The 10,902-nt window shown below is 46.9% G+C and overlaps 1 long non-coding RNA gene across 1 annotated transcript; it reads right to left on the bottom strand.

The window, feature by feature from the left end:
• Nucleotides 1-4,514: 4,514 nt before the first annotated feature.
• LOC308576068 lies at nucleotides 4,515-10,879 on the bottom strand. Its single transcript, XR_014003048.1, has 4 exons — nucleotides 10,724-10,879; nucleotides 10,126-10,209; nucleotides 5,482-5,642; nucleotides 4,515-4,700 (listed from the first exon to the last, which is right to left on the bottom strand). It is a non-coding gene; the product is annotated as an uncharacterized lncRNA (long non-coding RNA).
• Between the last annotated feature and the right edge of the window lie 23 nt (nucleotides 10,880-10,902).

Raw genomic sequence — 10,902 nt, 5'->3', positions numbered from 1 at the left:
GTCCCTATTTTCCAGGGACGTCCCTGATTTAGATGAGCTGTCCTGGTTTCTGATTTGATCCCGGAAAGTCCCACTTTTCCTTAGGATGTCCCTATTTTCATTGGAGAAATGTTGGAGGTGTCTGAAGGCAATCCTGTATAAGGAAGGTTTTTTTCAAAAAAATGTTTAATGCTTTGTTATGTTTTTATATATGTTGGAAGCTGCTCAGAGTGACTGGGGCAACCCAGTAAGATGTGTGGATTACAGTGGTACCTTGTGTTACAGATGCTTCAGGTTACAGACTCCGCTAACCCAGAAATAGTACCTCAGGTTAAGAACTTTGCTTCAGGATGAGAACAGAAATCGTGTGGCGGTGGCGGGAAGCCCCATTAGCTAAAGTGGTACCTCAGGTTAAGAACAGTTTCAGGTTAAGAACGGACCTCCGGAACGAATTAAGTTCTTAACCAGAGGTAAAGGTAAAGGGACCCCTGACTATTAGGTCCAGTTGTGACAGACTCTGGGGTTGTGGCACTCATCTCGCTTTATTGGCCGAAGGAGCCGGAGTACAGCTTCCGGGTCATGTGGCCAGCATGACTAAGCCGCTTGTGGAGAACTACAGCAGCACACGGAAACGCCATTTACCTTCCTTCTGGAGCGGTACCTATTTATCTACTTGTACTTTGATGTGCTTTCGAACTGATAGGTTAGCAGGAGCAGGGACCAAACAATGGGAGTTCACCCCGTCGCGGGGATTTGAACCGCCAACCTTCTGATCGGCAAGTCCTAGGCTCTGTGATTTAACCCACAGCGCCACCCGCGTCCCAAAGGTACCACTGTATAAATAGTAAAATTATCATGGAATGGAACGTCCTGTTTTCACCGGAGAAATGTTGTAGGGTATGGAATCTCTAGGCTGAATCTGGGATCCTTTGTCATCCCTCCATTGTCCAGCCGAGTGTGAAGCTAGGAAACCTTCTACGATACTGGATGTTTTTGTTCTGAAACATCAAAGAGGAGGCAGCACTGGGGAAACAATGGACCACCTGAAGCCCAAGGGCTGCCCCCACCCATTCCCTCCTCAGGGAAACAATGCCTGGCAAGAACGGCTAAGAGAGCTGGGCATGTTTAGCCTGGAGAAGAGGAGGTTAAGGGGTGATATGATATCCATGTTCAAATATATAAAAGGATGTCACATAGAGGAGGGAGAAAGGTTGTTTTCTGCTGCTCCAGAGAAGCGGACACGGAGCAATGGAGCCAAACTACAAGAAAGAAGATTCCACCTAAACATTAGGAAGAACTTCCTGACAGTAAGAGCTGTTCGACAGTGGAATTTGCTGCCAAGGAGTGTGGTGGAGTCTCCTACTTTGGAGGTCTTTAAGCAGAGGCTTGACAACCATATGTCAGGAGTGCTCTGATGGTGTTTCCTGCTTGGCAGGGGGTTGGACTCGATGGCCCTTGTGGTCTCTTCCAACTCTATGATTCTATGATTCTAAGAAGAAATGCCACTCGGCACTTCCACTGCAAGGACACTAGCCCTCACCTGCCTGGGAAATCCAAGCAGAGTCAGTCCGGCAGGTCATTTGGAAGAAGTGAGAGAAGCAATTCTGGCAGGAGAGAGAGAGCAAGGCTGACAATTTTTCTTCTTCACCGGCTTCTTCCTCGGAAAGGAAGCTTCTTTTGGAGGATGCTATGCAGGGGGATTCCTCTCTAAAATAAGCTAGTGGAAAGCCAAGAGGGCAGCGAGGTCATTAAGCTATTCGGGGGAATTATATATATATATAAAACAAACTGTGATGTGGGTGGCAGCTGTTAAGTGTCCACTGCAGGAATAGTGCCTCTTGAACCCACATCCTGTTATTGAAGGAGAAGAGGAAGCCCCAGCCAATGGCAGTGAAGGGGGCAGGAGGATGCTGCAAGCCGTTCCAGGCTCAAAGGGCTTCCATGCTGCATCCCCTTGAGCAATGCCATCCTGGAATAATAATAATAATAATAATAATAATAATAATAATAATAATAATAATAATAATAATAATAATTTATTATTTGTACCCCGCCCATCTGGCTGGGTCTCCCCATCCACTCTGGGCGGCTTCCAACAAAGATTAAAAATACATTAAAATGTCACACATTTAAAACTTCCCTAAAGAGGGCTGCCTTCAGATGTCTTCTAAATGTCAGGTAGTTGTTTATCTCTTTGACATCTGATGGGAGGGTGTTCCACAGGGCGGGTGCCACTACCAAGAAGGCCCTCTGCCTGGTTCCCTGTAGCTTTGCTTCTCACAGTGAGGGAACCGCCAGAAGGCCCTCGGGACTGGATCTCAGTGTCCAGGCAGAACGATGGGGGTGGAGACGCTCCTTCAGGTGTACTGGGCCCAGGAATGTGCACCTGTTGATTGGTACAGTCCATAGGCACATAACTGCGCTTGTGGACTGTTACTCTGTTATTACTGTTATTTTTATTTATTAGATTTATCTACTGCCCTTTGTCACAAGATCTCAGGGCCAATGTGGTGTAGTGGTTCAGAGCGGTGGACTCGTAATCTGGTGAACCGGGTTCAATTCCCTGCTCCTCCACATGCAGCTGCTGGGTGACCTTGGGCCAGTCACACTTCTCTGAAGTCTCTCAGCCCCACTCACCTCGCAGAGTGTTTGTTGTGGGGGAGGAAGGGAAAGGAGATTGTTAGCCACTTTGAGACTCCTTCGGGTAGTGATAAAGCGGGATATCAAATCCAAACTCTTCTTCTTCTTCAGGGCAGTTCACGAGATAAAAACACAAAGCGAAAGCACAAATGAATAGCTAAGACAGAAACAACAAGACAATAACACACCCCCATTCCCACAAACATATTTAAAAGGCCGTAGGATACTAATCAGCGAAAGGCCTGGCTGAAGAGGAACGTTTTCGCCTGGCGCCTAAAGATATGTAATGAAGGCGTCCGATTAACATCCCTGGGGAAAAGCATTCCAAAAACAGGGAGCCACCACAGAAAAGGCCTGTTCTTGGGTCGCCACCCTCTGGCCCTCACGTGGAGGAGGCACACAAAGAAGGGCATCAGATGATGAATGCAGAGTCCGGGTTGGTTTATATGGGGAGAGGCGGTCCTTGAGGTATTTGTGTGCACTGATTGAATGTCATGTGTGAGCATTCTTTCTGCCAAGGACAGTTGTGAGCCCCAGAGCCCATCACAAGCCCAGGCCACTCTTGCTAACCCCTCCTGCTTTCCAGCCTCTGAGCTATGTTCAGTTCTGGCCGCAGAGACATTCCTGCACCTGAAGCAAATAGTCAAATTGCCACCTGCTCATAAACAAATAAAAAGGATGCCTCGTTGAAGGCAGGGAAATCACAACTTTGTCAATTCTGTCACCCAAGCCGACTGCTTTGCCTCATTTCCTGACCCGGGGGGTGGTGGCTCTTGGCTAGGCGGAAGTTTCACTGCCAAGCTGCATGTGGCAAGGGTGGTACCCTGGGCAGAGAGAGAGAGAGACACGCAAATCTGATAGCTTAAATTTCAGAGTCTGATGGGTATGGCTGGTTCTTCATATTTCCATATATTGCAGTTGGAACTTTGTTCATCTGTCTCTGGCAACAGACCAGTTCAATAGGCTCCTTTGTTATGGAGAACAATATCAAAGGATTCTTTAGTGATTGTTTCTGGTTCTTTCGGGGGTCCATGTTTATAGCCAGCAAAATGTTTGATTAAAAGTGTGAAAAGTTGGTGGGTTGTCATCCCCTTTGTTTTCTGTTGTTCCCATTTTACAGGTGAGACTGACTGATAGTAATTTGCCCAGGCTCCCGAGTAATTCCATCACTGAGTCTGGATTTGAACACAGCTCTCACACAGGGCAGAAGGAGCTGCCGCATACCAGGCCAGACTCTCTCTCTGTCTATTCTAACTGGCTGGAGCTTTCCAGGAACTCTGGCAGAAATCATTCCCATGACCTATCCGGTCCTTTTAAGTAGAGAGACAGTCTTCTGGATGCAAGCTCTGCTGCTGGGGCCCTCCCCCAAAGTTGCCTGCTGGGGGATGGAAAACACACACACACACACACACACACACACACACACACACACACACACACTCCCAAGGGCGCAATCGAAAAGGAAAGTCTCCTGCATGGCCCTGATGGAAATTACATTAAGCAGCACTCTGTACAAGTGCACAGCTCCCACCAGGGCTTGATTTTGGTGTGGGTAGACCAGGTCTCTCTTGAAGAGAGCTATGAAGACTCCGACAGTGAGATTAACAACAGAACTGGCCTCAAAACTTCTGGTGGCTAATGACAGGTCCTAAGAAATTGGCTCTTTACTGTTCCTAAATTTGCCAAGAAACCATGGGCAAGGATGCCCCCTGGTGTCTGCAAAACTAACAAGTTTATTAGCCGTTATTAATAGTGCCCTGATGAATCCACGCAGAACTATTCCAGCGAGGAAGAAAGTGACAAAGAGATTTTAGCTCATTTTAAAAAGATTGTTTTGCTTTTATGATTGCTGTTATAAGCCACTTTAACTGTAGGATGGGGTGGGGGAACATTTGAGAAGGCTTGCAAGCCCCAAAGGAGCCCTGTGTTCTTTTATTTCGCCAATCCCAATCGGCTCACTCTTCCAATGCAGGACAGATGTGGAGTTCTGGGGAGCTCAAAAAGGTCCTGGGTGAGCCAGGAGGTCCTTCCAGATGGCCCTGTCTACCGAGCAGTCATCTGAATCTGTTTGCGCACAAAGCCTGTGAGGGGTGAGATAATGTAGCATGAAGCCAACGTTATGCCACGACGCTTTCTATGGCATTTCCCCATCATCGACACAAAGCATGCAGGGTGCTTTGGGGGCAGAGAGATAGAAGCTGATTTGTTGCATCGGAGCTCCAGATCAACTGTATTTGCACAACTGGAGCTCGCCGGGATGGGACACCACTGTGTCTTTGAGCATGAGAGGCCTGCACTCTGCTAGGAAGGAAGCCTTTCCTGCTGGAGACCTTTCTGTGTCCAGACCCTCCATTGCTGCCTCTTTCCAGTCAAGGCTGACATGTTAACGGCACTCTGGGGAGGGGGGGGCAGGTTTGGTGTAATGGGATAATAATATCGGCCTCCCATGCAGAGTGCTTCATCGCTGAGGCAGGCCAGCTGCTAGGGCAGCACGCTTGTTGGCAAAGGGGAACGCATCGGTCATTTTGATGGCAGGAGGATGCGGGGAAAGTGGAAATGATTTATAGCATAACAAGGAGAAAAGACACTGGGCCATGTCAGGGTGTCAGGCTCCTGCCTAAGGCAGAGTGGTTGGGGGGGGGGCAGAGTGGGAGAGCTGGAGTCCTGGCCTCTGGATTAAACACTTCTCCATTAACTCTTGCCAGGGTCTTAAACGTAAAACGACCGTATTTTCTTATTTCTTTATTTATTAAATTTGTTTACCACCCTTCACCTCTAAATTTCAGGGCAGTTCACAGCATAAAAAATACAAGATAAAAGCACAAGATACATAATGAGAACAAGAGCAAAAACATAACAAACCCATTGTGTGAAATGAATGTCGTCGTCCTCCCCCTTTTTTAAAAAAAGAAAAAAAGATCTGCCTCCTTCTGACCCACAGGATATTCTTTTCAGATTATTCATTTTAATTGCATGGACTCTGCAGCTCCTCCTGCACGTACTACAATTTGGACAAGGCCACTCTGCAAACAAACAAGCCATCAGAGGAGACGCTGCTGAAAGTTCATGCTAAGAATAGACAAGCGACTTGAAGAGAAGAGTTCAGCTATGTGACCCCTCCGCCCCCCGTTCGGAAGCTGGACACCAGAGCCAGACCTGAAGCCTGCTGCCTTTCCTTTCTTCCTGCCCCCCGAGTGTGCAGTTTGTACAGGGGGCGGGATGACCCCCCCCCCAGAGCACAGAAAGATTCTCAAGGTCTGTTCCCAGCCTGAGAATCACGCTTGGAAATGATCGGATGCTGGAAACGCCCCTGGGGACAAGATCGGCGAAACAGTCAAACTTGAGCTCAGTAACTAGATAACTAAGACTGCAATCCCATTCACACTTACCTGGGAGAAAGTCCTGCTGAAATCAGTGTGACTTAATAGCTTGAGATCATAAGGAGTTTTGCTTGGGGAAATTTGCGGGCCACTTTTATAAAGCCCCGAATTCACTCCTCTACTAACAGCAAGTTAGGGTTCATCCACCTTTTCGCTTGACGCATATTGTATTGTGTACCAATTGATGCCCCAGGGTCTGAGACCTTTTCTCATTGTTCTTCAGCTGTGCCTTGCAAAAATCTGATCTTACCCGCCAAATGGAATCTTGGTTAAGCAAAATCTCTCTTTGAATTTTCTGTGTATCAGCAGGTGACATACGATTTTCACAAGGCACAGCCACAGAACAACGAGAAAAGCTCTCAAACCTGGGAGAGAATTAATTGGTAGACAATAATGATCAAAATGACAAACCTAGACAGCATCTTAAAAAGTAGAGACATCACCTTGCCAACAAAGGTCCGTATAGTTAAAGCTATGGTTTTCCCAGTAGTGATGTATGGAAGTGAAAGCTGGACCATAAAGAAAGCTGATCGCCAAAGAATTGATGCTTTTGAATTTTGAACTTTTGAGGAGTCTCTTGAGAGTCCCATGGACTGCAAGAAGATCAAACCTCTCCATTCTGAAGGAAATCAGCCCTGAGTGCTCACTGGAAGGACAGATCCTGAAGCTGAGGCTCCAATACTTTGGCCACCTCATGAGAAGAGAAGACTCCCTGGAAAAGACCCTGATGTTGGGAAAGATGGAGGGCACAAGGAGAAGGGGATGACAGAGGACGAGATGGTTGGACAGTGTTCTCGAAGCTACCAGCATGAGTTTGACCAAACTGCGGGAGGCAGTGGAAGACAGAAGTGCCTGGCGTGCTCTGGTCCATGGGGTCACGAAGAGTTGGACACGACTAAACAATAACAACAATGATCAAAATACGGGTGAAGCGAAAGTGTGGATGACCCCTTAGTGAGGATGGACAAGGGCAGGGAGAGTTAACACAGTGCCCTCCAGATGTTACTGGCATACAACTGCCACCCGCTCTAGTAGCCAATGTGGCCTATGGCCAGGGATGGATGAGACTTGTTGTCCACCACGTTGGCTACCCCGGACTTGAGGGCCACATCTCTCCCCACCTCCCTGCTCCTGAGCCGCTTGTACATGAGGTTTCTCTCTTCATCCTTTTCCAGGGTGTGCCTGCCTACCACAGAAGCCACCAGTGCTGTTTGAAAAGCAACTCCCTCTGTGAGAGCTGATCCCATGAGGGCTTGTAGGGAACAACAGGAACACAATGAGAAGCTGCCTTGCTGCCTCTCCTGATTTGCAGAGGAGTATGTGGATCTCTTTCAGGGGTCAGAATGCTAATAGCTGTTTTCCCCTTAGTCTGCTTAAGAGGATGAACAGGAGTGAGCTTCTGTCCAGAGCCGGCCCTACTACTGGACAAAGTAAGGTGACTGCTTCAGGTGGCAGGTGCTGGGGGGGGGGGCAGCAGCCCCCTTGCTCTTCTGGCCATTTCCCTCTGTTGGAGGAGAGAGCTGTGTTAGATCAAATGACTTTCCTCTCCTGAAAGCTTAGGAACTCTCTCATGGTTACCCCATCAAACCGCCCTCTTTTTATGCTTTATACTGTGGCAACAGAGGAACTAAAGCTTCCATTTCGAAGTCATGCTGGAAGAGGAGATTACTCGCAGAATTTTTTTTAAAAAAAACTTCAATTAAAGTTAAATATTACTCATTCTTCCTCCGACACAGTTTTATTCAGGAGGCTTAATATTTAACTTGAAGAGCTTGTCAATAACAGGCCCGAAGTTGTACTGTCCACCATGTAAAGAAAACAGGAAATCCTATACATAGAAACATCCTATATTTTACCTTGTCAAACATAACCTTCTCCACAAACAGAAGTAGTTACTGGCACGTGGGAATAGCAAGGTTTGGATTAGCCATTGCAAACCGGGGTCCTTTGAGATGTTTAGAACTACGACTCCCAGCAGGCATGGGCTGATGGGAGCTGTAGTCCTAAACATCTGGAGGGCACCCAGTTGGCATAGGGTGGTTTAAATGGTAGCTTCTCCTTGTACTTACTACAGGGACTACCCTTTATTCACAGCCAATGTTCCTGTCTAAGATCCGTGTCTAAAAGGGAGACTGCTTTTGTACAATGGCTCTTCGCTGTGTTTGATCGGTCCCTTTGTTTGGAAGATTGATTCCTGTTCGCTCTAGGATGATTTTCCAGTGATAACCGGGCACTCAAAAACCAACTTCTGAAAGCATGGTTAATCATTATGGCTGCTGGGGCTTGTAACGTGTCATAGCGCTGTTAAAGATAAGGTTCACGTAATGGCAAACATGACCTTGTATGGAAAACTTGTCTTGTTTTCACCCTGATTTGCCTTGGTAAAAATGTTATTAAAAAGGACCTTTCCCGTCAGCATCAGAGATATTTTGAAGTGGGGGTTATGACATAAAAAAATACCACCAAGTTAGAGTAGATCTACTAAAGGTAACAGAGTTTTACTTCAACTCCCGTCAAACACAGCATCGTACAACCATATTGATATGTTGTTGCCCGAGGAGACCATTGTAAACAAATCAAAACATAGGTTGGACTCTAAGAATCACTTGTAAAGTAAAGAAGTATATGGATAATTAAGAAAAATTGAAATTATGGAAAATGTACTGATATGTAGATTTGGAGGGAAACTGCTAATAGGAACCATGTGAGGGAGGGGGGAAAGTAAAGAGATTCAGAGAATCTCATGAAATGATTATAATTGGTTGTAAAAGTTTATTTATTAAAAACAATAAAAAATACCCCCCAAAAAGGTATGTTGTCGCCCAAAATATCTGAAATACACCAGGTTGTGGGTAGATGGCTCTGAACAAAGCATCACACTGCCCCTCCCAAAACACTCTGCCAATGGCAATTTGGGTTTTCTACAGATTGCTGTTTGCTCCAAATTAGTGGTAAAGAGTAGGTTTTTGTGGGGATGGCACTGGAGTAAAGAAAAGGCACTCGGATGCGGCACTTTAAAGCGCAGATCTGACCTTAGAACCGTGCTACAAAAGGAAGTCTGGATAAGCCCCAAGGCAATCAAGCAGAAATAAGAGCCAAAAAGCTTAGAAGTACGTCATAGGAGTGCGCCATAGGAGTACCAGACACTTAAAGCACTTTTAAAGCTCATGGCATCCTTAGCAAACTACAGTTCCCAGGATTATTTAGGCTGAATCCATGTGCTTTAAATGAATGCTGAATGCATGGTGTGGATATGACCTTAGGAGGGAGGGAGGCACGCCACACATTCACATCATATTTAAAGTATTATGACAACACTTTAAACAGCCATGGCTCCCTGCAAAGAATCCTGGGAGCTGCAGTTTGTTAAGGGTGCTGTGAGTTGTTATGAGACCTTTTCTTCCCCTTGCGGAGGTGCACTTTCCAGAGTGGTTTAACAATCAATCCCCAGGGAACTCTTGGAGTTTTTGGATCTTGGAGGAGAATGGAGAGTCTCCTAAGAGTAAAGGTAAAGGTAAAGGGACCCCTGACCATTAGGTCCATTCGTGACCGACTCTGGGGTTGCGGCGCTCATCTCGCTTTATTGGCCGAGGGAGCCGGCGTACAGCTTCCGGGTCATGTGGCCAGCATGACTAAGCCGCTTCTGGCGAACCAGAGCAGCGCACAGAAGCGCCATTTATCTTCCCGCCGGAGCGGTACCTATTTATCTACTTGCATGACTAAGCCGCTTCTGGCGAACCAGAGCAGCGCACGGAAACGCCATTTACCTTCCCACCGGAGCGCTACCTATCTATCTACTTGCACTTTGACGTGCTTTCGAACTGCTAGGTTGGCAGGAGCAGGGACCGAGCAACGGGAGCTCACCCCGTCACGGGGATTTGAACAGCCGACCTTCTGATCGGCAAGTCCTAGGCTCTGTGGTTTAACCCACAGCGCCACATGCGTTCCTTCTCCTAACAGTAGTACTATTTTATTAAATTATTTCATAAAAATTATACACCGTTTGTTTGTAGAAAAACCTCCAAGCAGTTTACAAAAAGATAAAACAGGGAAATCAGGGAAATTTTACGATACATGCAGAAGTCCTTAACTCACAGAGGATTTGAGACCCATCGGCTACCCTCACCTGGTTTAGCCGGCTGGTCAAAGCTGTTTCCCAGAGCATGGCTTCTGTTGCATTCTGACAGCTTCTCGGAGCCACAGGTGAGAGCTGAGTGCAGGGTGGAGACCAAAGGTGGTCAAACAGCCCCAGGAGGAGCATAACATGTCCCCCACCAGGGGTTTTTTGCTCAATTTTTGTATCCCAAAATTGGGGGTTGTCTTATACGCAGATGCTGAATTCACAGGGTTAGTTGCGGTTTGTTTGCCCCCAAAAAACTTTGAGGTCATTTGCCCCACCAAAAAACTGATTTTTAAATTTTGGGTTTAAAAAAGTCTTATACATGGGGTCGTCGTATACACGGGAAAATACAGTACTATCCGCTCCCCCTAACACCTCACTTTAACATAGGCGTAGCCAGGTTTTATGTTGGGGCGGGCAAGACACCCACATTGGCTCTGTCTAGCAGATTTGGAATGAAAACAGTTGCTTTCAATTACCTTCTTTAAACCCCAGATGCTCAACACCTTTCTACGATTTCTACTTTTAGTTAAGTATTTTTATCTATTTGCCTAATTTAGGGGGTGACAGATACACACCGCCCCCCCCCGCTTCGCCCATGCACCTTATATAAATAGTGTGAATGTGGCGTCAATCAGACACAGTCTTCCCTCTTTCCTCTTAGCCGGCCGCACATGTTTATTTCAATTTTAAACTTGACGGAGGGTGGGAAGACCCAAGCCCGACTCTGATTGGAGAGCCGCGTCGCCTTTCCACCAATCACGACCGAGAGCGCGCACCCGG

Source organism: Podarcis bocagei, assembly GCF_964188305.1.
Source record: "Podarcis bocagei genome assembly, chromosome: 16".
NCBI lineage: Eukaryota > Metazoa > Chordata > Lepidosauria > Squamata > Lacertidae > Podarcis > Podarcis bocagei.
This window is presented reverse-complemented; position numbering and strand designations above follow the sequence as displayed.